The sequence below is a fragment of the Petromyzon marinus genome, chromosome 6 (assembly GCF_048934315.1).
Source record: "Petromyzon marinus isolate PM22_M1 ecotype Great Lakes invasive population chromosome 6, UKy_Petmar_22M1.pri1.0, whole genome shotgun sequence".
NCBI classification, from domain to species: domain Eukaryota; kingdom Metazoa; phylum Chordata; class Hyperoartia; order Petromyzontiformes; family Petromyzontidae; genus Petromyzon; species Petromyzon marinus.
The window spans coordinates 7,695,685-7,721,141 of NC_133672.1; the positions used below are offsets into that span (position 1 = coordinate 7,695,685).

Below are 25,457 nucleotides of genomic sequence, written 5' to 3' on the forward strand. Positions count from 1 at the left end.
AGAATTATCGTATTATTGCATTTTCTTTTCTTAGTAGTCTGTCTTATATTCCTGTTTTACCTCGCGCTCAGAGATTGTTATTGGCTTTTTGTATTTTTTGTATTTCAATTCATGTACTCATGTAATTTCTTACCTTGAAATTTTCCAATATTTTTGGGGAATTTAGTCTGGTGGGTTTTTTTTATCTTAGGTGACCCCACCATCCCCAATCTTCCAATCTGTCAGATGGATATAAAATAAAGCATGAGTCAGGACACGAGGAGAGGAAGAAACGAGAGCAAAAGATGAATTATTGAAAGAGATCAACGGAACTATGTTGAAGTTCCTGGACAAGGATGTGAAGAGTGATAGTACAAAACCTCCAATGGAATCCTCACCATTAATGATAAAGTTGGATAATTATAATAGTAAGCCTTGTGAAGATGTTGTTCTTGAAGCAGAATCTCATTCGTACGTATAGAGGGTAAGTCAAGTGAAGAGCCGGCTAATGCCCCTTTGGAAGCGGATGATGTGGTGGGAAAAAATCTCAGAGACTGACTTAAAGCTTTCGTGACTGCAGGAATTCATATTCTTCGGTCTTTCGGTAAAGTTGTGTTGCGATCGAAACGTCGTAGTTTTTTGTTATTTTTTTGTTATTTTCTTTGAACATATCTACGTGACTTTACCGAAAGACCCAAGAATATCACAGAGACTCCAAAGCTAACATCAGATGCTGACTTTAGTCGTAGGCCTACCAGTGATCCTGCACTCAGGACAGAAGTCATTGCAGATTTGAGATCCTGTTTTGCTGACTTAACGCCATCTCAGAATATTGATGATTCTGACTTTTGCATGCCAGGTGGAAAAATGTTGCACCACTTTCTAGACACACGATGTGACAGGTTTGAGGTATTGGAAACAATGGCCAGATGTCTCACAACATCTGACTATAAAGAGAGTCGTGCACGAAAGAGGAAACTATTTTCTTTGGTTCTATTCGGTAAAGTCACGTAGGTAAAAAATAAAACAACAAAAATCAGGTGAAGGGACCGTGCTGTCACGAAGACAGCGTTGGAATGAAGAAAGTCAAGCCAGGTCGCGTCCTTTAAGCTGTGTGGGAGGAAACAAAACGCTTTGACAAAGGAATTAGCATAAAATGCTCAGTGAGCACCTGACACGGGGGGGAGGGGGAGGGGAATTTACAAATGTACAAATGATGGTGTGCGAGGAAATGACCGTACAGCAACGTAATGGACCGGCATGGGGGGGGGGGGGGGAGTTTACAAACGTTGTTTTTAAGGGAAATATGCTCCTGTGTAAGTTTGGTATATCACTACTTGGATAAATATACTGTACCATTGAAAATTAGTTTAATAATTGGTATGATTTAGAACATCTTTCCATTTGCTGATTACAGTGGCACTGATTTCAGTGTGGACAATTCAAGTGACAGATTCCGTATCCAATGCTTCTATCGCATCATGGATCAACTTATTGTGTAGATGGAAAAAAACGGCGATATGCATATGCCAGATTGAATGATCGATTCTATTTCTTTGGAGGTAGATCGCTGTCCAGAAGAAATTGTTGTGCGGGCCAATTCATTGGTTGCTGCATATTCGGCAGATCTTGAAAAGTCATTCACTGAGGAATTCCTGTTGCTCCTACATTTGTATGCAGAGGGAAAAAAAAAACAATAGCAGATATTCTCAAAGCCCAAATATCTGATAAGCTGATCTGCAACTTTCCGAATGCTTACATTCGCTCTAAGGATGTATCTTGCCATGTTGGGAACGAATTGTGAAGGGGGGGGCATTCTTTTTCGAAGCTAAAGCTGATTTTTTTTAAAAACTGTCTCCAATTAACCATGAGACAACAAAGCCGCCTTTGTCTTCCCGGGCACTGCTCTCTACTGAGAATGAGATGTGAAACTCACCACTTGAAGCTGTCATTGCTAATTTTGCAGTGAAAAAAATCTCGAAAAGTTCACCTCCGGTGTTAATTTATTTCGCGTTATGAAAAAACCATTGACATGACTCTGCCACTTTGTATATACAATGTGTGGCTATCCTTGCTATATAAATATATGTATTCAAGAAGATATACTGGTTACATTTTGTTATCATACAAACTCAAAATCATGGTTATTTGTGTTTCTGTTAGCCCTTTTAGTTTTCGTCGGCCCTAGGCACAGTGCCGACAGTGCAGCTGAATCAGCCATACGACAGAAGAAGGGCTATTTGTGATTTCCTAATCACCAACCTCCTTTGTGCTTCTCTCGTGCTCAAATTGCTCACTCTGATGACTTCAGTGATCTATGTGTTGCAGTCTCTGATTTATCTTGTTATTTAATGGGTTTGCAGAGTTGTTGTTTTTATCATATCTTTTGTTTGCCATTTCATTTCAATTATTCATGTCTCTTCATTTCATCATCATGATTTTCCTGATTCCAGATAACTTGATACATTTAATGAGCATCCAATGCTCTGCCACTGTGCCTGCCTTTGGTCGACTACAGCTATCGTTATTCTTTTACCCGTGGCACACCGGGGGAAGGGGAGGCAAGGATCTTACTGCACGGAAATAGGAAAGAGAAGGGATGCCGGGACGGAAGTCCCCACGATGGACAAAGATAGCACGGCTCAAGATGAGCAGCAGGAAGAAGAAAGGAACGCGATGTAGGAAGTGGGGGGGGGGGGGGTAGAAGGAGAAGGCCAGAGCGGGTCAAGGTGTCAGGGATGAGACAATGTAGGAGGGGGGGTAGAAGGACAGCGGGTCAAGGTGTCAGGGATGAGACGATGTAGGAAGGGGGGGGGGTAGAAGGACAGCGGGTCAAGGTGTCAGGGATGAGACGATGTAGGAAGGGGGGGGGGGTAGGACAGAGCGGGTCAAGGTGTCAGGGATGAGACGATGTAGGAGGGGGGGGTAGAAGGACAGCGGGTCAAGGTGTCAGGGATGAGACGATGTAGGAAGGGGGGGGGTAGAAGGACAGCGGGTCAAGGTGTCAGGGATGAGACGATGTAGGAAGGGGGGGGGGGGGTAGGACAGAGCGGGTCAAGGTGTCAGGGATGAGACGATGTAAGAGGGGGGGTAGAAGAAGGACAGGGCGGGTCAAGGTGTCAGGGATGAGACGATGTAGGAGGGGGGGGTAGAAGGACAGAGCGGGTCAAGGTGTCAGGGATGAGACGATGTAGGAGGGGAGGGGGTAGAAGGACAGAGCGGGTCAAGGTGTCAGGGATGAGACGATGTAGGGGGGGGGGGGGGTAGAAGGAGAAGGACAGAGCGGGTCAAAGTGTCAGGGATGAGACAATGTGGGGGGGGGGGGGGTAGAAGGACAGAGCGGGTCAAGGTGTGAGGGATGAGACGATGTAGGAGGGGGGGGGGTAGAAGGACAGAGCGGGTCAAGGTGTCAGGGATGAGACGATGTAGGAGGGGGGGTAGAAGGAGAAGGACAGAGCGGGTCAAGGTGTCAGGGATGAGACGGTAATGAGGGCGCCACGGTGGCTAGGAGATGTTAACTATCTCGCCTGGTATAGAGGAGGTCATGGGTTCGATCCCGATCGTGACGCCCGCTGTATATTTGGGGTTTGCGTGTCTCTCTCCCTGTGGTCTGTGGTCACGTGGTCACGTGGATTTTTCTTCGGGTCCTCTGGGTTTTTCACTCCACATTTAGAAACGTGCGTTTAGGGTATTTGGCTACTGCTAGAAACCTCCACACGGTAAGACAATTCGTCGAGCTAGCATTTGTGATTGCCAGGTCGCGTCTGAAAAAGAGTAAAATATCAGCTCATTGGCGCCTCACCTGGTAAAATAAAATATTAATCGTTATGAGTTTGGAGGGACGAGAGGGGGAAGGAGCGAACAGAGTTGAGCTGCACGAAGCAGCGTCTGTTTTCAAATTGGGCGAGGAGGAGAGAGATTCAGGGCAGGGGTGGCCACAGAGAAAGTAAAAAATCTGAATCTTTATTTATCCTGGAGAAATCCGATGAGACATGAAGCTCTTTTTCACAAATGTTCAGTAAGTCACGTGATTTAAGCGAGGTTTGAGCTAATTTTACATTTATATAGATGAAAATCCTTTGATGCAGTCATTCATGCTCTTGCAAACTAGGGCCTTAAATACATACGTACATTTAAATTATACAAACCATGCAAAACGATGGAGCAATTACAGCAAGCCTGCTCGAAGTAATTTATATAAATCAGAAGTGGAGCTAAGCAAGGAGACACCCTCTCACCAAGGTTATTAATAGAGGCCTCATAAGTTATCTCCCAATATTTACATTGGAGAAAAAAGGCATGAAGGTGAATTGCCTTAGTATTGACCACCTTAGTTTCACCGATGGCACTCAATGCAACAACCAATGGACATACACTACAGACAATCATTGCGGAACTTAACACAGACGACAGCAGAATCGGGTTACAGATAAATGCGAGCAAACAAAAGTTGGGTTCAACAAGTTTGCTCAAAAGCTTCAACAGCTGGTCCCGCTTATATGATGATGTCCATAGTTCCACCTATAAGAAATGTTACCGTATATGTACATATGTACGTACAGTATACGTGTGTGTACTGTATATATTTGTGATTGCTATAGTTAGGGTCCATGTGTAATTGAGCATGTATGTATGTGCGTCCGTGGGGCTCATCTGCCCACTGACCATCGGTTTGTCATGTGTAAGATGTGCCTCAGTAGCCCGAGTCAAGGTCTATGATACAATCAATAGGCCTGGGCTATGGATTGTTCTTCGTGCTTTTAGAGCGCCAGACCGTCTGCTCACAATCATTAAAGCCCTTCATGATGGTGGGCTGGCCTGGGTAAAGCCACGTGGCCAGGAGTCAGAGCCATTCCCTGTTTACCTTTGGGTGCGATAGGGATGTCCTCTGGCTCCCAGATTATTTAACATCTATTTCGACCACGTAGTTCGTGAAGCCTTCGATGGCTGTACTGGAGGAATTTCCAATGGATGGCTCCCTATTGGCCAACAGTGTTATGTATTCTGATGATCTGGTGATTGCTACTCACTCAGAGGAGGAATTGGAGGCGCTGCTGCTGACCCTGGAGTGGGCTACTAAGAGGTGGGGCCTTTCTATCAGCCCCTCCAAAACTAAACACCTGTCTGGGAATTTTGTGTAATCAAACACTCCACCCCCTTAACTCCCCATTGGCGGGGCAGTTGTAGAGTGAGTGGAGAGGTTTCCGTACCTGGGCAGTGTGCTTATGACCAGCTCCAGTTTTACAGCAGAGGTCTCAGTCAGAATCAGTCGAGGGGCATTTTATTTTCATTGGCTGCGTAACGCTGTATGTATGTTGAACTTATTTTGCACCGTACGTAGCCAACTGTGCTAATCGGAGGTGCGGGGAAAGGACAACAAACTAAACACAAGGCAGTGTCAAAGACATTATTTTTAAATTTAGATTATTTAAAAGTACGTAGCTCCAGTGGCTTCCTAATATCGGAAGGAAGAGCGTTCCAGACGGCCGCAGAAGGGCATCCAAGAGCACGCGATGCAGTGAGACCGTCTTTGTTCAATGGCCAGCCAGAAACCGCTGCGAGGATGACCAGAGTTCGCATGATGGTGTATGTTCCTTGACGAGATCAGCAAGCTTTTGTGGTTCATTTGTGGCAAGCACTTTGTGTGTAATGATTGCGACTTTAAAATGTATTCATTCAGCAACCGGAAGTCAATGCAGCTCAGCGAGCACTGGACGGACACGGTCGGATCTTGCTGTGTGGAAGCTACCTGGTCTGTCGCTCCACACGAAACTTTGGGTCTTTTCGGCCACGGTTCTGCCCTCTCTTGTCAATGTTTGCGAAACGTGGACCGGTGAGAAACATTCAGGAGTGCCTGCCGACGATCCGATCCTGGCTTTAACCAGGCTGGATTGTGTGAGTTCACAAATCCTTCACAGATCTGGTCACATTCCCATCGGTGAGCTCTTCCGGCAGGCAAAGGCTGCATTGGCTGGGTCATGTAGCCCGCATGCCCAGCCATTGTATGCCCAAACAGGTTTTGTTCGGCCAGATAGAGGGGGCTGAACGGGTGCAGCACTACTGGGGCTGCTGGACAGTTGGAGGCAGATGCGCTCCAGCAACAACAGAGGGCAGAGAAGCGACGCTCACAACAACGAGTGGAGCGCCGGGCGGCTAAAGCACAGCAAGTTGGCACAGCAGGGGGCACAGTTGGTGCATCGGCCTGTCATCTCAGGCAAGTCAACCCATGACAACTGACTCTGTCCCGTTACCTCCTACCAGGGGGCGTTCGACACTTCACGTGGCCTCAAAGTGCACAAAGCCTGGCACAAGCGCCACGGTTACGTCACCGCCACTTAGTGATAAATGGCGGTTGTTGTTGCTTACATATGTGAATGATATAAATAACAACCGCCAAGCATCATTAAGTGGCTGCGACGTCGCCATGGCGTTTCGTGCCAGGATAGGTGCACCTGGAAGTCATGTGAAGCGTCGAAGGCTTGCCAAGCAAGAGGTCAAGGGACAGGCGAGTGTGCTGCGAATCGAGATGACTGGCAGACGTTGCCACCTGTGTTTTAACTAGGGCTGAACGATTAATCGATTTGAAATCGCAATTTGTTAACAATGCGATTAATCAAATCGTAAAGGCTGCGATTTTTTGCGATTTGAAAAGTCCTATTACTTTCTTATTGCAATTGTTTTATTTTTTATTATTATTACTTTATTAATTTAACTTAACAATTGTTCTATGTTTGATTGTTCTATTTCAATTAAAACATTTTAATAAATACAGGTTGGAAGTGAATATTGAACTGAAGCTTGACTTTTAAAAAAAAAATCGCAAATCAAATCGCAATATCTGTCAGATAAATCGCAATTAGATATTTTCACCCAAATCGTTCAGCCCTAGTTTTAACCACCCGGCACTCCGCTAGTTGTTGTGAGCGTCGCTCCCCCCCCAATTAGAATACGCACCAACACACAGCAACACTGCAGAGCGTATTCACACACGCCAATCCGCACATACACACATTACCACGTGCACCATATTAACATACACAAAGCAACACATATAATACATACGCACTTAGGGGCCGTCCATAAATGACGTCACGCATCTAGGGGAGGGGGGGGGTCAGACATTTGTCACGATGTGTGACGAGGGGGGGAGTGGTTTGAGAAATGTGACGTCACATCAAAATGCGCAACTTTAAATAAATATAGACAACACGTTCTACTTAATTAAATAAACTTTTTAAATAAATGTCTGCTCCTACAACATCAGAGCGCAGCGCCACATTAAATGCGCACTACAATGGCAATAGTTTAAAGCGATTTGAAGCGTGTTTTATTCCTTTGGGGGGGGGGGGCAGAGCTTTATGACGTCATATTTAGAAATACGCCTGCAGTGGTAACAATCACAAATGCACAGGTAATTTTACATACACACACACATGCAGCTGAACAATAGCAATTACTGTAGTACTTTACGTACGTAGTAAATACGTACACACTCGCACAACCGTAACCATAAAAAATGAAAACACACACGTACAGAGTACTGTATACTCAAAAACAAAGATCCCCCGTATAGCCTTAACAGACTGTCGGGGCAAGTGCTGTTAGCGAGCACCTACGAAGGCCGGCACGGCACACGAGGGGGTGGGTGGCCAGCACCACGCCCGGCCGCCTTTGTCTCCCCCAGTGGCGATGTTGACTACACACCGCACCGGGTACTCGTTTGAGGCTGAGTCGACCTAGGGGAGACCCCATGACCGGTTCAGATAATCGTCACCGATGTTGGCCGTGAGCGGGAATCGAACCCGGGGAGGCCGGGTTCATACCTCAGCGCGCTAACCGCTGCACCACCGCTCCCCACACACATGCAGGCGCCAACACACGCACGCACCCGCACGTACACCACCACACACGATACCCATCACGAATATACACACAGGGGTATAGGGGCCGTCCATAAATGACGTCACGCACCTGGGGGGTGGTGGGGGGGTCAGACATTTGTGACGATGTGTGACGGGGGGGGGGTGAGAAATGTGACGTCACATCAATAAATAAATATAGACAACACGTTAAATAGACCTTTTTATAAATGTTTTCTCCTATAACATCAGAGTGCAGCGCCACATTAAATACGCACAACAAAGCACACACCGATATACACTCACGCGTATATACCCTCGCACAAATACTGTACACGATAACAACCACGAATAACAATGGCATATGCACTAACATTTAAACACACACACACACAATTATCAACACGCACGCATTTACACGTACACACACAATTACACACTAAGGGGCCGTCCATAAATGACGTCACACGATTTTGAACGATTTTTGACCCCCCCCCCCCCTTCGTCACACGACGTCACAAAAAGTCAGACCCCTCCCCCCCCTCAAATATGGCGCTGCACTCTGATGTTGTATGAGAAAACATTTATAAAAAAAAGTCTATTTAATTAAGTAGAACGTGTTGCCTATGTTTATTTAAAGTTGCGCATTTTGATGTGACGTCACATTTCTCACCCCCCCCCCTCGTCACACATCGTCACAGATGTCTGACCCACCCCCCCCTCGGTGCGTGACGTCATTTATGGACGGCCCCAAACACAGACTGACACAATAGCGAGACAAAAACAAAGGTCCCCCGTGTAGCCTTTAGCAGACTATTGGGGAAATTGCTGGTAGCGAGCTTCTTATAAGACCGGTATGGCGCACAAGATGATGGGTGGCAAGCACCGCGCCCGGCCGCCTTTGTATCCCCGGTGCCGATATTTAGACACCGCACCGAGTACTCATTTGAGGCTGTGTCGACCTGAGGGAGGCCATATAACTAGTTCAGATAATCATCACCTATATTCAATCGGCTTGGGGTCGCCTGGTTCTCGGCACAGTGCACTAACCACTGCACCACCGCTCCCCACTATGGCATATACACTAACACATGTACACACATATACACTAACACATGTACACACATATTCCTCACATAACAACCCCCATTCACCACGAAGTTGGTTGTCACCTCACCACGGCGCTAGTCCTAGGCTGTGTACACTTTAAGGTCACTTGAAGTTCACAGGACAGACCCAGGTGTCATGGGTTGACTGAGATGACTGGCAGATTCACTACCTGTGCCCCCTACTATGCCAACTTGCTGTGTTTTAGTCGCCTGGCGCTCTGCCCGTTGTTGTGAGCGTCGCTCCTCTGCCCTCCGTTGTTGCTGGAGGGCGACTGCCTCCAACTGCCCAGGGGCGTCCTTCACGAGCCTCCTCGACAGAGGCCAATCATGACACCACTGGTATCAGTCATCGACAAGTCCACTCAGCTCCATATCCTCTCATACCATATAATTCCTTCTCTTCTCTAGCCCATACTGCGCCCGTTTATCCCCCTCTATTCGGGTGAACAATAGCTGTTTGGGCATGCTGAGGCTGGGCATATGGCCTACATGAGTCATCCACAGCAGGCTCCCCTGCCGGAGGAACTCACCAATGGGACTGTGTTCAGATATTTCAAGGATGTGAGCTCCTCACACAACTCCGCCTGTTTAAAGCGAGGATGGATCGTAGGTAGGCCATCATGAATGTTTCTAAAACGCGAAAATGTTCTATTCAGGGGGTGCACGTTTCACGGGCATAAAGAAGGGAGGGAATGACCATGGCCGAGAAGATCCGAAACTCCGTGTGGAGTGACAGACCTGGTAACTTCCTCAAAGCGTTACACAGCAAATGAAAAGATATTACCACTCGACTGATTCGGAGTGAAACCTCTGCTGTCAAACCAGAGCTGGTCATAAGCACACTGCTCAGGTACGGAAACCTTTCCACTCTCTCCAAAACTGCCCCGCCAACTGTTTCATTACACAAAATACTCAGGAAGGTGCTTAGTTTTGGAGGGGCTGATGGTAAGGCCTCACTTCTTAGTAGCACGCTCCAGGTCAAGCAACACTGCCTCCAACTCCTTCTCTGAGTGAACAGCAATCACCAGATCGGCATACATAACATGGTTGACCGATAGGGAGCCATCCCTTGACCGCACCCGGGCATCAATCACCCTCCCATTATATCTGTACCAGATGGAGATTCCTCCGGTAAAGCCATGGAAAGCTTCTCAAACTACGTGGTCGAAAAATCTAAAATTATGTAGGCACCAGAGGATATCCCTGTCGCACCCCAAGGTGAACAGGGAATGGCTCTTACTCCCAGCCACGTAGCTTTACCAGGGCCTGCCCACCATCATGAAAGTCCTTCATAATTATGAGCAGACGGTCTGGGGCTCTAAAATCACGAAGAACAACACAGATCCCAGGCCTATTGATGGTATCATAGGCCTTGACCAGGTCAATAAAATAGAGATGTAGTTCCTGTTGGAATTCTTCTGTAACAGACAGAACATATTGCGTCTGTGCAGGACTGCCCTGGCCTGAAACCACATTGGGGCTCCGCAAGCCTCCTCAGCGTGCCTGGCAAGGCGATGTTGAAAAGTCATTGCCAGGACCTTTCCCGGCACACTGAGAAGAGAGATGCCCCTGTAATTTTGATAGTCTGTGTGGTCCCCTTTCTTAAAAAGGGATTCGACCAGGGCATCCTTCCAATCCTGCGGAACCCGTCCAGTGGCCCAGACTGTTATTATGTCATATAGGGCAGTCTGCACAAAAACACCGCCCTTCCTCAGCAGTTCACTTGGGAGATATCTGCCCAGCGCTTTTCCTGGTCTGAATTTGTATCGCCTTTTGTACTGCGTCAACAGATAGCACCTCAGCCAGCCACTCACAGGGGGTGAACTGCTTCTAATATTTGAGGCACCGAAGCCTCAGCAGGGTCATCCCACTTTGCCCCATGATGTTTTTATGGGCTCAGGGATTTCCGCTTCCTCAATATCTCACCGATATGCTCAGAAAACATCACTAACACGCTCCCACGGCCTCTTGATTATTTTATTCAGAAGAGCCACTCCCCGTTGTTTGGCTGCCTTCTACCCCAAGTAGAGGAACTACCCACCCCACTTGGTGACTGGAGCCAGAGCCGGTCCACTGGACCTCCTGAATGTGACAGAGATCCAGGCGGTACCGGTCCAGCTCCAGACAGAGGAGTGGCAGCCTCTCCTCTGCAGTGAGCGTTCAGACATTCCACGAGGCCACTCGCAGTGGCTTGTTTCCGTTTCTGGAGGGTATGGGTTCAAATCTCTTGGCTCTGCCAAATTGGGTTTGGCTAGGAGATACAATAAACTCCTGTCCCCCCTGGGGCCTCCGCCACAAACTTAGTTTGATATTTATTTGACACCTTAGTGGTAAATGAATTGAATTTGTCGGGGTGATCAGCCCATCGCACTCGTCCAGAGGCCCCCATTGGCCGCTGTGGTGACTACGAGCACCATGAGAGAGAAAAACAATTTGAGCTGGCCTTCCTCCCATGGCACATTCACCACAGCGTTACCGTGAAGCATCCCCGAGGAGGACTGGGGTTGTTTTTACCTCGTGCACACACGACAGTGAATATAGATATGTATCCATACATGCACACAACACACACATGTAACACAAACAATGGCATACTCCCACGAACGCATATATACACGCAAAACAAAGATCCCCTGTGCAGCTTGCACAGACCTTTGGAGCAAGTGCTGTTAGCGAGTAGCACCTATGAACGAGGAGTGGATGGCCAGGATCACGCCCGGCCGCCTTTTGAGGCTTAATCGACCTAGTGAGCAGGAATCAAACTCGTTGCACTATTGCTCCCCACATGCACACTCACATACAAATACACGCATTCACACATTCGCTCGAAGCAACAACAGCCGCCATTCGCCACTAATTGGCGGTGATGTCACCACGGCGCCTATGCCAGGCCAGGCGCACTCCCGAGACCACGTGAAGTGTCGAAGAATCGCCGACAGGTCACGGGGCAGACCCAGGTGCCATGGGTTTGACTGAGATGCACCACCTGTGACCCCTACTCATTTTATCCGCCCGGCGCTCCACTTGTTGTGAGCATTGCTCCTCTGTTGTTGGAGGGCAACTGCCCAGTAGCGGCGTCTTTCACTAGCCTCCTCCTCCACAGAGGCCGACCTTGACACCGCTGGTGCTGGTACCAGTCATCCGCAAGTCCACTCAACTCCACATCTTCCTGTACCGCATCAGTCCATCTCTTCTCTAGCTCACGCCGTGCCCGTTTAGCCCCCTCTATCTGGCCAAACAGAAGCTGCTTTGGGCATTGGGTGTATGTGCATGCAGGCTACATGACCCAGCCGACACCGTCTCGCCTGTCGGAGAAGCTCAATAATGGGACTGTGTCCTGTCAGATCTTTCAAGGATTTGTGAGCTCCTCACACAATCCTGCCTTGTTAAGCCGACGATGGATCGTAGGCAGGCCAGCCTGAAATACATGATGCAAACACAATCCCACTCTCAAACACACCGATCACGCACACTGGCACACAAACGCATTCACATACACATTATCATCCACACACATATAAACCTAGTACACACATACCATCATACATGGAAACACACACATACACCATGTGTATAGTCGGCTGAGTGTGATCAATTATACCCACATATAGCGACTCAACAAAAACAGCCGCCATTCGCCACGAGGAATCGGTGGCGTCACGACGGCGCTTGTGCCAGGCCAGGTGCACTTCGAGGCCATGTGCAGTGTCGAAGGCTCGCTTGCAGGACGTTACAGGATAGATCCAGGCGCCATGGGTTGACTGACCGGCAGACGCACGACATGACCCAGCCAACGCAGCCTTACCCGCCGGAGGAGCTCACTGATGAGAATGTGTCCAGATATTTTAAGGATTTGTGAGCTCACACAATCCAGCTCGGTTAAACCCAGGATGGATCTAGGGTAGGCCAGCCTATATGTCTCTAACGGGGGCACATGTTCCATTAGAGGAGTCCACGTTTCACAAGCATCGAGAAGGGAGGGCATGACCGTGGCCGAGAAGACTCGAAGCTTCGTGTGGAGCGACATACCTGGGAAGCTTCCACACAGCGTTACACAGCCAATGAAAGAATATTGCCGCCCGACTGATTCGGAGTGAGACCTCTGCTGTCATACCGACTCACGTAGATACACACATTCACAAACCCATACACACGTACACATTCACTCACGCACACACACGCACACTCAACACACACACACCCTCTATACAAACCCACTCACACACACGTACCCACATACACAGTGTGCATGCGTGTGTAGATAAATTACTGTATACACACACACTTTAACACAAACACATACTTCCACTCATACAAAGCCACACATACACATCCTCAAACATACACAATGTACATGAATATAATTGTACACTCACAAACACACGCGCGCACGCTCAAACACAGACCTAGACAAAGACACAATATATAGTCATCATCACACAAGTATACACATACGCTCAAACAAAGACCTAGACAAAGACACAATATATAGTCATCATCACACAAGTATACACATACGCACGCAACGTGTGCATGTTATGGATTATAACAAAAGCCGCCAGTCGTCACTAAGTGGCGGTGACGTCACCACGGCGGCCGTGCCAGGCTAGGTGCACTTTGAGGCCACGTGTTAGCGTCGACGGCTCGCTGGCAGGTCACGGATTACGGAGCGAGCACCTATGACGGCCGACGAGACACGAGGGAGGGGTGGCCAGCATCACACCCGGCCGCCTTTGTCTCCCCATTGCTGATGCGTACCCACCTAGGTGGAATCGAACGCGGTTCATTCATCGGGTTCGTAGCACGATGCGCTAACCAACGCGCCACCGCTCCCACGGCCACTGCACACGGATACCTGGCCTCACACAAAGACAAATATCCCCCCCACGTAAGGCATTGACAGACTCATTGGGGCAAAGGTGCTGCTGTTAGCGAGCACCAATGTAAGGCTGACACGACACGCAAGGTGGCGGAGGGCAACACCACAACCCGGCCGCCTTTGTCTCTTCCCAGTGGCGACGTTTTAACGCATCTCACCAGGTAGCCCATTTGAGGCCGAGCCCATCTAGGGGACCGGTTCAGATAATCATCGCCGGTGTTGGCCGTGAGCGAGCCATGAAGCGAACTCTGGTGCGCCGGGCCGGGTTCGCGTGCGCAGCGCGCTAACCGCCGCGCCACCGCTCCCCTCGCCCGCATGCACCCGCGTGCACACAAAGGCAAAGGTCCCCCGTGTAGCCTCAGCAGACTGTAGGGGCAAGTGCTGTTAGCGAGCGGCACCGATGAAGGCCGGCACGGCACACGAGGGGGTGGGTGGCCAACACCACGCCCCCGGCCGCCTTTGTCTCCCCAGTGGCGATGTTTTTTTACGCACCGCAGCGGGTACTCATTTGAGGCCGAGTCTACCTAGGGGAGGCCCAGAACCGGATTCGATAATCGTCGCTGGTGTCGGCCGTGAGCGGTAATCGAACCCGGATCGCCAGGTCCATAGCGCAGCGCTAACCGCTACACTACACACACGTACACACACGTATACACACGTGTACACACACGTACACACACGTATACACGTATACACACGTATACAGTATACACACGTACACACACACTTATACACACGTACACACACGTATACACACGCACGTACACACACACACGCACGTATACACACTTATACACACGCACGTATACACACACTTATACACACATGTGTACACACACGTATACACGTATACACACGTATACACGTATACACGTACACACACGTATACACGTACACACACGTACACACACGTATACACACGCACGTATACACACGTAAACACACGCACGTATACACACGCACGTATACACACACTTATACACACGCACACACACGTATACACACGTATGCACACACGTACACACACTTACACACACGTACACACAATTACACACACACTGTTACACACGTACACAAACACGTACATACATACATACACACACGTGTACACACACGTACACACACGTATACACGTATACACACGTATACACGTATACAGTATACACACATACACACACTTATACACACGTATACACACGCACGTGCACACACACGCACGTATACACACACTTATACACACGCACGTATACACACTTATGCACACGTACACACATGTGTACACACACGTATACACGTATACACACACGTATACACGTATATACGTACACACGTATACACGTACACACGTGTACACACACGTACACACACGTATACACGCACGTATACACACGTAAACACACGCACGTATACACACGCACGTATACACACACGTACACACACGTATACACACGTATACACACGTACACACACGTACACACACTTATACACACGCACACACACGTATACACACGTATGCACACACGTACACACACTTACACACACGTACACACAATTACACACACACTTATACACACGTACACAAACACGTAAACACACACGTACACACACGTATATACACGTACACACATACATACACACGTACACACATACACACACGTACACACACGTACACTGGGGGGGGCGTATTCTCCCCTATAATCGCGCACTTCGCCCAGCCTGGAAGCCTTCTCCTACACCCCCCCCCCCCCCCTTTCATCTCTCCGCATGGCCTCCCCCCTCTCCTCGTCAGCTCCACCTCCTCCTCCTTCCTCGTCAGCTCCACCTCCTCCTCCTCCTTCCTCGTCAGCTCCACCGTCACAGCAGAGACGCAACCGCGCTACCAAATCACCCTCCCACCCACCCCCATTCACGCCAATGGCGCCGTACACCTCCTAAAATCCGCGCACCCCCACGAATTAAAAAAAACTCAACGCGAGCCTCATCACCGCGGAGTAAGTGGGGGGGGAGTGGTGGGGTAGGGGGGGAGGGATCCCTCCGCGGCGTGGAAGTAGTGCGCGTCGCGAATAACATTCGCGTTCGTATTCGGAGTCTGCCGGAGCTTGTGTACGCGCGGGGGGTGGGGGGGGGCCGCTTGTGTGTACACGCGGAGAGTGGGGGGCGGAGTGGGCGGTGAGGGGGCGGAGCGGTGTGTGAAGGGGGGGGGGCTACGAGGGAGGGGGGGGCAGCAGCACGATGCGGCGCAGTGGCCGACGGGGGCGCCCGTGTGTGCACCGCGCCGCGCAGGGATACGGTAACGTGACGGCGCGTGTACACGTGGGTGTTGTTGGGTGTGTGTACACGTGGGTGTTGTTGGGTTTGTGTTGTTGGGTGTGTGTACACGTGTGTGTTGTTGGGTGTTGGGTGTGTACACGTGGGTGTTGTTGGGTGTGTGTACACGTGGGTGTTGTTGGGTGTGTGTACACGTGGGTGTTGTTGGGTGTGTTGTTGGGTGTGTGTACACGTGGGTGTTGTTGGGTGTGTGTTGTTGGGTGTGTGTGTACACGTGTGTGTAGTTGGGTGTGTTGTTGGGTGTGTGTGTACACGTGGATGTTGGGTGTGTGTACACGTGGGTGTTGTTGGGTGTGTGTACACGTGGGTGTTGTTGGGTGTGTGTTGTTGGGTGTGTGTACACGTGGGTGTTGTTGGGTATGTGTACACGTGTGTGTTGTTGGGTGTGTGTACACGTGGGTGTTGTTGGGTGTGTGTACACGTGTGTGTTGTTGGGTGTGTGTACACGTGGGTGTTGTTGGGTGTGTGTACACGTGTGTGTTGTTGGGTGTGTGTGCACACGTGGGTGTTGTTGGGTGTGTGTGTGTACACGTGTGTGTTGTTGGGTGTGTGTGTACACGTGTGTGTAGTTGGGTGTGTGTTGTTGGGTGTGTGTACACGTGGCTGTTGTTGGGGGTGTGTGTACACGTGTGTGTAGTTGGGTGTGTGTTGTTGGGTGTGTGTACACGTGGGTGTTGTTGGGTGTGTGTGTGTACACGTGTGTGTTGTTGGGTGTGTGTACACGTGGGTGTTGTTGGGTGTGTACACGTGTTGTTGGGTGTGTGTATACGTGGGTGTTGTTGGGTCTGTGTACACGTGGGTCTTGTTGGGTGTGTGTACACGTGGGTGTTGTTGGGTGTGTGTGTGTACACATGGGTTTTGGGTGTGTGTACACGTGGGTGTTGGGTGTTTGTACATGTGGGTGTTGTTGGGTGTGTGTACACGTCGGTGTTGTGTGTGTACACGTGGGTGTTGTGTGTGCGTGTGTGTACACGTGGGTGTTATATGTGTGTACACGTGGGTGTTGTTGGGTGTGTGTACACGTGGGTGCTGCGTGTGTGTACACGTGGGTGTTGCGTGTGCGAATACACGTGGGTGTTGTGTGTGTGTACACGTGGGTGTTGTTGGGTGTGTGTGTGTACACGTGGGTGCTGTTGGGTGTGTGTGTACACGTGTGTGTTGTTGGGTGTGTGTGTGTACACGTGGGTGTTGTGTGTACAAGTCGGTGTTGTGTGTGTACACGTGGGTGTTGTTTGTGCGTGTGTGTACACGTGGGTGTTGTGTGTGTACATATGGGTGTTGTTGGGTGTGTATACGTGGGTGTTGTTGGGTGTGTGTGTGTGTACACGTGGGTGTTGTTGGGTGTGTGTGTGTACACGTGGGCGTTGTTGGGTGTGGGGAGCGGTAGTGTAGCGGTTAGCGCTACGCTGCGCTACGAACCTGGTGATCCAGGTTCGATTCCCGCTCACGGCCAACACCAGTGACGATTATCTGAACCGGTCCTGGGCCTCCCCTAGGTCGACTCAGCCTCAAATGAGTACCTGGTGCGATGGATAAAAACATTGCCACTGGGGAGACAAAGGCGGTCGGGCGTGGTGCTGGCCACCCATGTGTGTTTGTGTGTGTACACGTGGGTGTTGTGTGTACACGTGGGTGTTGTGTGTACACGTGGGTGTTGTGTGTGTGTACACGTGGGTGTTGTGTGTACACGTGGATGTGTGCACGTGTGTACCACAGCCTGCTGTGATCGCTTTACACATGTGTTATTGTGTTTGTGCAGTACGTATATGTGTAATTAATGTGAAGCTAAATATTAAATATTTCACAATTCCATCGCAATGTGTATACGTGTGGGTGTGTACATGGCATGGCGTAATATACTGTAGTTTACACAATATACGCGTGATACGAGGAGTATGTTAATGAATTTATTTAAAATGTGTACACGTGGATGCGTCCACAAGCGTATACAGAGCAACGTAATCTCTTAATACTTTATAATGCAGGTTAAATCTTCATTAATTATATAGAGCCATGCCACGCACGTGTTTGTGTACACGTGGAGTGTTGTGTACACGACACAGTTTACTGCAGCAGTTAAAACATGGACACTACAGCCCGTCTTTTAAAATACCACGGTATATTAACAATCGTGGTCAAATACATTACAGTGTACTGTGCAAGTGCTACATTGTGGTGTGTACACACGTGGGTGGGTGTACACACACAGCCACGTGTGTACACTCACACAGCCACGTATACACACACAGCCACGTATACACACACACGGTCACGTGTGTACACACACGGCCACGTATACACACACACGGCCACGTGTGTACACACACACAGCCACGTGTGTACACACACAGCCACGTGTGTACACACACAGCCACGTGTGCACACACCAGCCACGTGTCACACACAACCACGTGTGCACACACACAGCCACGTGTACACACACAACCACGTGTGCACACACCAGCCACGTGTGTACACACACAGCCACGTGTGTACACACACAGCCACGTGTGTACACACACAGCCACGTGTGTACACACACAGCCACGTGTGTACACACACTTCAACCGCGTGTGTACACACAAACGGTACTAAACGAGCATCACTTTACGGCACATCACCGGTGGCACTCGCGGCCTGTCCGCTGCTGGATGAAGAGGGTCACTGGGGTGGGTGGGGGGCTGTGTGTGTGGGGGGGGTTTGTTTGACTCGCTTCACCAAACTTATACTTCACGCTGGCCGGCGCGGCCTTGTTACTCGATAAGTAGTTGTTTTGTTGTTGTTACGGCGTTGTGGCGGCTAAAAGCGTTTTTTTGCAATGCACCGTAACCGCATGAGAAGAAGAAACAAAACCGGTTACGGGGTGTCCTTTGTTTGTTAAACGAGAAACGAAGGAATCTGCCAGGGACGGCAGCACGCCCTGGGCCCTTGCGATCCGTCCAGAGGGGGGGCGGCGCCGATTGCGTTCCATCTCCCGGTTGAATTTCAACGCAAGAAAGTTTCTCAATCCACTCCCACCTCCGTCCAACCTCGCGCTACAAATGTGACGAGCGTCACACGACAGTGTGGTGATTCCCTGGTGGAAGAGGAGACCAAATGCCCTCTTTAAGAGCTCCCCCCTCTCGTCGGAAGGAGGGGGGGGGGGGCCTCCTTCGGCCAGCAGTGAGCGATTGTCCGAGGGGTTTTCCGCCTTCTCACACCGAGAGGCGGCGGTGGACGTCTGCCCACGTGGTGCCTCGCACCGCCGTGCGGTTTGTCCCCTCGCCTTGCTGCCGTGGCTGAACTCCCCACGGGGTAAACCGGTTCCGGCCCTTTGACACGGGTAATCGATACTGACGAACGTCACAGCCGGTTGATCGTGTGGTGGTGTGTGGTGGTGGTGGTGGTGTGTGGTGGTGGTGGTGGTGTGTGTGTACACGTGTTTGTCTCACTTGGCTCTGTCCCACTTGTCTCTCTGTCTCACTTGTCTTTGTCTCACTTGTCTCTGTCTCACTTGTCTCTGTCTTGTCTCTGTCTCACTTGTCTCTGTCTTGTCTCTGTCTCACTTGTCTCTGTCTCACTTGTCTTTGTCTCACTTGTCTCTGTCTCGCTTGTCTCTGTCTCACTTGTCTCTGTCTTGTCTCTGTCTCACTTGTCTCTGTCTCACTTGTCTTTGTCTCACTTGTCTCTGTCTCGCTTGTCTCTGTCTCACTTGTCTCTGTCTTGTCTCTGTCTCACTTGTCTCTGTCTCACTTGTCTCTGTCTCACTTGTCTCTGTCTCACTTGTCTCTTTCTTGTCTCTGTCTCACTTGTCTCTGTCTTGTCTCTGTCTCTGTCTTGTCTCTGTCTCACTTGTCTCTGTCTTGTCTCTGTCTCACTTGTCTCTGTCTCGCTTGTCTCTGTCTCACTTGTCTCTGTCTCACATGTCTCTGTCTCACTTGTCTCTGTCTCACTTGTCTCTGTCTCACTTGTCTCTGTCTCACTGGTCTCTTTCTTGTCTCTGTCTCACTTGTCTCTGTCTTGTCTCTGTCTCACTTGTCTCTGTCTCACTTGTCTCTGTCTCACTTGTCTCTGTCTTGTCTCTGTCTCACTTGTCTCTGTCTCACTTGTCTCTGTCTCACTTGTCTTTGTCTCACTTGTCTCTGTCTCGCTTGTCTCTGTCTTGTCTCTGTCTCACTCGTCTCTGTCTCGCTTGTCTCTGTCTCGCTTGTCTCTGTCTCACTTATCTCTGTCTCACTTGTCTCTGTCTCACTTGTCTCTGTCTCACTTGTCTCTGTCTCACTCGTCTCTGTCTTGTCTCTGTCTCACTTGTCTCTGTCTCGCTTGTCTCTGTCTCACTTGTCTCTGTCTCACTTGTCTCTGTCTCGCTTGTCTCTGTCTCACTTGTCTCTGTCTCACTCGTCTCTGTGTTGTCTCTGTCTCACTTGTCTCTATCTCTGTCGTGTCTCTGTCTCACTTATCTCTGTCTCATTTGTCTCTGTCTCACTTGTCTCTGTCTCACTGTGTCTCCTTTGTCTCTACCTTGTCTCTGTCTCACTCGTCTCTGTCTCACTTGTCTCTGTCTCACTGTCTCACTTGTGTCTGTCTCACTTGTCTCTCACTTGTCTCTGTCTCAATTTTCTCTGTCTCACTGTCTCTGTCTCTGCCTTGTCTCTGTCTCACTCATCTCTGTCTCACATGTCTCTATCTCAATTGTCTCTGTCTCACTTGTCTCTGTCTCACTGTCTCTGCCTTGTCTCTGTCTCACTCATCTCTGTCTCACATGTCTCTGTCTCAATTGTCTCTGTCTCACTTGTCTCTGTCTCACTTGTCTCTGTCTCACTTGTCTCTTTCTCACTGTGTATCTGTCTCACTGTGTCTCTGTCTTGTCTCTGTCTCGCTTGTCTCTGTCTCACTGTGTCTCTGTCTTGTCTCTGTCTCGCTTGTCTCTGTCTCACTTGTCTCTGTCTCGCTTGTCTCTGTCTCACTTGTCTCTCACTTGTCTCTGTCTCAATTTTCTCTGTCTCAATTGTCTCTGTCTCACTGTCTCTGTCTCATTTGTCTCTGTCTCACTGTGTTTCTACCTTGTCTTTGTCTCGTTCGTCTCAGTCTCACTTGTCTCTGTCTCACTGTGTCTCCTTTGTCTCACTTATCTCTGTCTCGCTTGTCTCTGTCTCACTCGTCTCTTCTCGCTTGTCTCTGTCTCTGCCTTGTCTCTGTCTCACTTGTCTCTGTCTCACTGTGTCTTTGTCTTGTCTCACTTGTCTCTGTCTCGCTTGTCTCTGTCTCACTCGTCTCTGTCTCACTTGTCTCTGCCTTGTCTCTGTCTCACTTGTCTCTGTCTTGTCTCTGTCTCACTTGTCTCTGTCTCACTGTGTCTTTGTCTTGTCTCACTTGTCTCTGTCTCACTTGTCTCTGTCTCACTTGTCTCTGTCTCACTTGTCTCTGTCTCTGCCTTGTCTCTGTCTCACTGTGTCTATGTCTTACTTGTCTCTGTCTCACTTGTCTCTGTCTCGTCTCTGTCTCACTGTGTCTCTGCCTTGTCTCTGTCTTGTCTCTGTCTTGTCTGTCTCACTTGTCTCTGTCGCACTTGTCTCACTTGTCTCTATCTCTGTCTTGTCTCTGTCTTGCTGTCTCTGTCTCACTTGTCTCTGTCTCACTAGTCTCTGTCTTGTCTCACTTATCTCTGTCTTTGCCTTGTCTCTGTCTCACTCGTCTCTGTCTCACTTGTCTCTGTCTCACTTGTCTCTATCTCACTTGTCTCTCTCACTTGTCTCCGTCTTGTCTCTGTCTCACTTGTCTCTATCTCTGTCTTGCCTCTGTCTCACTGTCTCTGTCTTGTCTCTGTCTTGTCTCTGTCTCACTTGCCTCTGTCTTGTCTCTGTCTCACTCATCTGTCTCACTTGTCTCTGTCTCACTTGTCTCTGTCTCACTTGTCTCTGTCTCACTTGTCTCTGTCTCACTTGTCTCTGTCTCACTCGTCTCTGTCTCACTTGCCTCTGCCTTGTCTCTGTCTCACTCATCTGTCTCACTTGTCTCTGTCTCACTTGTCTCTGTCTCACTTGTCTCTGTCTTGTCTCTGTCTCACTTGTCTCAATCTCGCTTGTCTCTGTCTTGTCTCTGTCTCACTCATCTGTCTCACTTGTCTCAATCTCACTTGTCTCTGTCTCACTTGTCTTTGTCTCACTTGTCTCTGCCTTGTCTCTGTCTCACTTGTCTCTGTCTCACTCATCTCTGTCTCGCTTGTCTCTGTCTCCCTTGTCTCTGTCTCACTTGTCTCTGTCTCACTTGTCTCTCTGTCTCACTTGTCTCTGTCTAACTTGTCTCTCACTTGTCTCTCTGTCTCACTTGTCTCTGTCTAACTTGTCTCTCACTTGTCTCTGTCTCACTTGTCTCTGTCTCACTGTGTCTCTGCCTTGTCTCTGTCTTGTCTCTGTCTCACTTGTCTCTGTCTCACTTGTCTCTTTCTTGTCTCTGTCTTGCTTATCTTTATCTCACTTGTCTCTGTCTCGCTTGTCTCTGTCTCGCTTGTCTCTGTCTCACATGTCTGTGTCTTGTCTCTGTCTCGCTTGTCTCTGTCTCACTCGTCTCTGTCTCACTTGTCTCTCTGTCTTGTCTCTGTCTCACTTATCTCTGTCTTGTCTCTGTCTCACATGTCTCTTTCTTGTCTCTGTCTTGCTTATCTTTATCTCACTTGTGTCTGTCTCACTTGTCTCTGTCTTGTCTCTGTCTCACTTGTCTCTGTCTCGCTTGTCTCTGTCTCTGCCTTGTCTCTGTCTCACTTGTCTCTCTGTCTCACTTGTCTCTCTGTCTCACTTGTCTCTGTCTTGTCTCTGTCTCACTTGTCTCTGTCTCGCTTGTCTCTGTCTCACTTGTCTTTGTCTCACTTGTCTCTGCCTTGTCTCTGTCTTACTTGTCTCTGTCTCACTCATCTCTGTCTCGCTTGTCTCTGTCTCACTTGTCTCTGTCTCACTTGTCTCTCTGTCTCACTTGTCTCTGTCTAACTTGTCTCTCACTTGTCTCTGTCTCACTCGTCTCTGTCTCACTGTCTCTGCCTTGTCTCAGTCTCACTTGTCTCTGTCTCATTCATCTCTGTCTCGCTTGTCTCTGTCTCACATGTCTCTGTCTCACTTGTCTCTGTCTCGCTTGTCTCTGTCTCACATGTCTCTGTCTCACTTGTTTCTGTCTCACTTGTCTTTGTCTCACTGTGTCTATGTCTTACTTGTCTCTGTCTCACTTGTCTCTGTCTCGTCTCTGTCTCACTGTGTCTCTGCCTTGTCTCTGTCTTGTCTCTGTCTTGTCTGTCTCACTTGTCTCTGTCGCACTTGTCTCACTTGTCTCTATCTCTGTCTTGTCTCTGTCTTGCTGTCTCTGTCTCACTTGTCTCTGTCTTGTCTCACTTATCTCTGTCTTTGCCTTGTCTCTGTCTCACTCGTCTCTGTCTCACTTGTCTCTGTCTCACTTGTCTCTATCTCACTTGTCTCTCTCACTTGTCTCCGTCTTGTCTCTGTCTCACTTGTCTCTATCTCACTTGTCTCTCTCACTTGTCTCCGTCTTGTCTCTGTCTCACTTGTCTCTATCTCTGTCTTGCCTCTGTCTCACTGTCTCTGTCTTGTCTCTGTCTCTGTCTTGTCTCTGTCTCACTTGTCTCTGTCTTGTCTCTGTCTCACTCATCTGTCTCACTTGTCTCTGTCTCACTTGTCTCTGTCTTGTCTCTGTCTCACTTGTCTCTATCTCACTTGTCTCTCTCACTTGTCTCCGTCTTGTCTCTGTCTCACTTGTCTCTATCTCACTTGTCTCTCTCACTTGTCTCCGTCTTGTCTCTGTCTCACTTGTCTCCGTCTTGTGTCTGTCTCACTTGTCTCTATCTCACTTGTCTCTCTCACTTGTCTCCGTCTTGTCTCTGTCTCACTTGTCTCTATCTCACTTGTCTCTCTCACTTGTCTCCGTCTTGTCTCTGTCTCACTTGTCTCTATCTCTGTCTTGCCTCTGTCTCACTGTCTCTGTCTTGTCTCTGTCTCTGTCTTGTCTCTGTCTCACTTGTCTCTGTCTTGTCTCTGTCTCACTCATCTGTCTCACTTGTCTCTGTCTCACTTGTCTCTGTCTCACTTGTCTCTGTCTTGTCTCTGTCTCACTTGTCTCTATCTCACTTGTCTCTCTCACTTGTCTCCGTCTTGTCTCTGTCTCACTTGTCTCTATCTCTGTCTTGCCTCTGTCTCACTGTCTCTGTCTTGTCTCTGTCTCTGTCTTGTCTCTGTCTCACTTGTCTCTGTCTTGTCTCTGTCTCACTCATCTGTCTCACTTGTCTCTGTCTCACTTGTCTCTGTCTCACTTGTCTCTGTCTCACTTGTCTCTGTCTCACTTGTCTCTGTCTCACTCGTCTCTGTCTCACTTGCCTCTGCCTTGTCTCTGTCTCACTCATCTGTCTCACTTGTCTCTGTCTCACTTGTCTCTGTCTCACTTGTCTCTGTCTTGTCTCTGTCTCACTTGTCTCAATCTCGCTTGTCTCTGTCTTGTCTCTGTCTCACTCATCTGTCTCACTTGTCTCAATCTCACTTGTCTCTGTCTCACTTGTCTTTGTCTCACTTGTCTCTGCCTTGTCTCTGTCTCACTTGTCTCTGTCTCACTCATCTCTGTCTCGCTTGTCTCTGTCTCCCTTGTCTCTGTCTCACTTGTCTCTGTCTCACTTGTCTCTCTGTCTCACTTGTCTCTGTCTAACTTGTCTCTCACTTGTCTCTCTGTCTCACTTGTCTCTGTCTAACTTGTCTCTCACTTGTCTCTGTCTCACTTGTCTCTGTCTCACTGTGTCTCTGCCTTGTCTCTGTCTTGTCTCTGTCTCACTTGTCTCTGTCTCACTTGTCTCTTTCTTGTCTCTGTCTTGCTTATCTTTATCTCACTTGTCTCTGTCTCGCTTGTCTCTGTCTCGCTTGTCTCTGTCTCTGCCTTGTCTCTGTCTCACTCGTCTGTCTCACTTGTCTCTGTCTCACTTGTCTCTCTGTCTCACTTGTCTCTGTCTTGTCTCTGTCTCACTTGTCTCTGTCTCGCTTGTCTCTGTCTCACTTGTCTTTGTCTCACTTGTCTCTGCCTTGTCTCTGTCTTACTTGTCTCTGTCTCACTCATCTCTGTCTCGCTTGTCTCTGTCTCACTTGTCTCTGTCTCACTTGTCTCTCTGTCTCACTTGTCTCTGTCTAACTTGTCTCTCACTTGTCTCTGTCTCACTCGTCTCTGTCTCACTGTCTCTGCCTTGTCTCAGTCTCACTTGTCTCTGTCTCATTTATCTCTGTCTCGCTTGTCTCTGTCTCCCTTGTCTCTGTCTCACTTGTCTCTGTCTCACTTGTCTCTCTG

General features: G+C 49.1%; 1 protein-coding gene across 2 annotated transcripts in view; it reads left to right on the plus strand.

Moving 5' to 3' along the window:
• The first annotated feature begins 16,028 nt into the window (after nucleotides 1-16,028).
• The window catches only part of LOC116939588 (uncharacterized), a 66,943-nt gene continuing 57,514 nt past the window's right edge, over nucleotides 16,029-25,457 (plus strand). The window contains exon 1 of one of the 2 annotated variants that reach the window (XM_032948167.2): nucleotides 16,029-16,116. The gene's annotated coding sequence lies outside the window, so the exon portion shown is untranslated. The remainder of the gene's footprint in view (nucleotides 16,117-25,457) is intronic. The other variant, XM_032948170.2, reaches the window with a different exon arrangement.